The sequence below is a fragment of the Arachis hypogaea genome, chromosome 14 (assembly GCF_003086295.3).
Source record: "Arachis hypogaea cultivar Tifrunner chromosome 14, arahy.Tifrunner.gnm2.J5K5, whole genome shotgun sequence".
NCBI classification, from domain to species: domain Eukaryota; kingdom Viridiplantae; phylum Streptophyta; class Magnoliopsida; order Fabales; family Fabaceae; genus Arachis; species Arachis hypogaea.
The window spans coordinates 39,435,318-39,438,274 of record NC_092049.1 but is presented as its reverse complement, the minus strand read 5'-3'; the positions used below and the strand labels follow the sequence as shown (position 1 = coordinate 39,438,274).

Genomic DNA, 2,957 nt, shown 5'->3' with positions numbered 1-2,957 from the left:
TTATTTTCGAAAATTCCAAAAATATTTTTCAAAAAAATCTTTTTCTTATTTTTATATCAAATTTTCGAAAATAACATAATCAATTAATGTTTTGATTCAAAAATTTGAAGTTTGTTACTTGCTTGTTAAGAAAGATGCAAACTTTAAGTTCTAGAATCATATCTTGTGATTTCTTATGAATCAAGTCATTAATTGAAATTTTAAAAATCAAATCTTTTTCAAAAACTAATTTCTATCATATCCTTTCAAAAATATCTTCTCATCTTATCTTTTTCAAAAATATCTTTTCAAAATATCTTTTCTAACTTCCTAACTTCCTATCTTTTCAAAATTTGTTTCAACTAACTAACTAACTTTTTGTTTGTTTCTTATCTTTTTCAAAACCACCTAACTAACTCTCTCTCTCTCATTTTCGAAAATATATCTCCCCTTTTTCAAAATTTCTTTTTAATTTATTAATTATTTTAATTTTTAAAACTTAATTTTCGAAAGTTACTAACATTTTTCAAAAAACCATTTTCGAAAATCACTAACTCTTTTTCAAAAATATTTTCGAAAATTCTCCCTCTCCCATCTCATTCTATTTATTCATTCATATCCTAACATCTCATCTCACATATCTAGCCTCCTCACAGTTGTGTTTCTTCCATTATATTACATTCTTTGTCTCCTTCTTTTCTTCCACTCACACAGGGATCCCTATACTGTGGTATAAAGGATCTCCATTATTATTATTATTACTTTTCTGTGCCTTCTTCTTTGTCATATGAGCAGGAGCAAGGATAAGAACATTCTTGTGGAAGCAGATCCAGAACCTGAAAGGACTCTGAAGAGAAAATTAAGAGAAGCTAAAATACAACAATCCAGAGATAACCTTTCAGAAATTTTCGAACAGGCAGAGGAGATGGCAGCCGAAAATAATAATAATGCAAGGAAGATGCTTGGTGACTTTACTGCACCTAATTCCAATTTACATGGAAGAGGCATCTCCATTCCTGCCATTGGAGCAAACAACTTTGAGCTGAAACCTCAATTAGTTTCTCTGATGCAGCAGAACTGCAAGTTTCATGGACTTCCATCTGAAGATCCTTTTCAGTTCTTAACTGAATTCTTGCAGATATGTGATACTGTTAAGACTAATAGAATAGATCCTGAAGTCTACAGGCTCATGCTTTTCCCTTTTGCTGTAAGAGACAGAGCTAGATTATGGTTGGATTCTCAACCTAAAGACAGCCTGAACTCTTGGGATAAGCTGGTCACGGCTTTCTTAGCCAAGTACTTTCCTCCTCAAAAGCTGAGCAAGCTTAGAGCTGATGTTCAAACCTTCAGACAGAAAGAAGGTGAATCCCTCTATGAAGCTTGGGAAAGATACAAACAGTTGACCAAAAAGTGTCCTTCTGACATGCTTTCAGAATGGACCATCCTGGATATATTCTATGATGGTCTATCCGAGCTATCTAAGATGTCATTGGATACCTCTGCAGGTGGATCCATTCACCTAAAGAAAATGCCTGCAGAAGCTCAAGAACTCATTGACATGGTTGCTAATAACCAGTTCATGTACACTTCTGAAAGGAATCCTGTAAGCAATGGGACGCCTATGAAGAAGGGAGTTCTTGAAGTTGATACTCTGAATACCATATTGGCTCAGAACAAAATATTGACTCAGCAAGTCAATATGATTTCTCAGAGTCTGCATGGAATGCAAGCTGCATCCAACAGTACTCAAGAGGCATCTTCTGAAGAGGAAGCCTATGATCCTGAGAACCCTACAATAGCAGAGGTAAATTATTTAGGTGAACCTTATGGAAACACCTATAACTCAACATGGAGAAATCATCCAAATTTCTCATGGAAGGATCAAAAGCCCCAACAAGGCTTTAATAATGGTGGAAGAAACAGGTTTAGCAATAGCAAGCCTTTTCCATCATCAACTCAGCAACAGACAGAGAACTCCGAACAAAAAGCTTCTAATTTAGCAAATCTAGTCTCTGATCTATCTAAGGCCACTATAAGTTTCATGAATGAAACAAGGTCTTCCATTAGAAATCTGGAAGCACAAGTGGGCCAGCTGAGTAAAAGGATCACTGAAATCCCTCCTAGTACTCTCCCAAGCAATACAGAAGAGAATCCAAAAGGAGAGTGCAAAGCCATTGACATAAGCGCCATGGCCGAACCTATGAATAGAGGAGAGGACGCGAATCCCAAGGAGGAAGACCTCCTGGGACGTCCAGTGATCAATAAGGAGCTTCCCTCAGAGGAACCAAAGGAATCTGAGACTCATCTAGAGACCATAGAGATTCCACTGAACCTCCTTATGCCCTTCATGAGCTCTAATGAGTACTCCTCTTCTGAAGAGAATGAGGATGTTACTGAAGAGCAAACTACCAAGTTTCTTGGTGCAATCATGAAGCTGAATGCCAAATTATTTGGCATTGATGCTTGGGAATTGAACCTCCCTTGTTCATCAATGAACTAAGTGATCTGGATCAACTGACATTGCCTCAGAAGAGACAGGATCCTGGAAAGTTCATAATACCTTGTACCATAGGCACCATGATCTTTAAGGCTCTGTGTGACCTTGGTTCAGGAATAAACCTCATGCCCCTCTCTGTAATAGAGAAACTGGGAATCTATGGGGTGCAAGCTGCTAAAATCTCATTAGAGATGGCAGACAGCTCTAGAAAACAGGCTTATGGACAAGTAGAGGACGTGTTAGTAAAGGTTGAAGGCCTTTACATCCCTGCTGATTTCATAGTCCTGGATATTGGAAAGGAAGAGGATGAATCCATCATCCTAGGAAGACCTTTCCTGGCCACAGCAAGAGCTGTGATTAATATTGACAGAGGTGAAATAGTCCTTCAATGGAATGAGAACTCCCTTCTATTCAAAACTCAAGGATCTCCCTCTGCAACCATGGAGAGGAAGCTTGAAAAGCTTCTCTCAAAGTAGAGTCA

At 37.6% G+C, this 2,957-nt stretch overlaps 1 non-coding gene across 1 annotated transcript; it reads right to left on the bottom strand.

Moving 5' to 3' along the window:
• Positions 1-1,300: 1,300 nt before the first annotated feature.
• On the bottom strand, positions 1,301-1,408 carry LOC112745412 (small nucleolar RNA R71). Its single transcript, XR_003173342.1, has one exon. It is a non-coding gene; the product is annotated as a small nucleolar RNA R71 (small nucleolar RNA).
• Between the last annotated feature and the right edge of the window lie 1,549 nt (positions 1,409-2,957).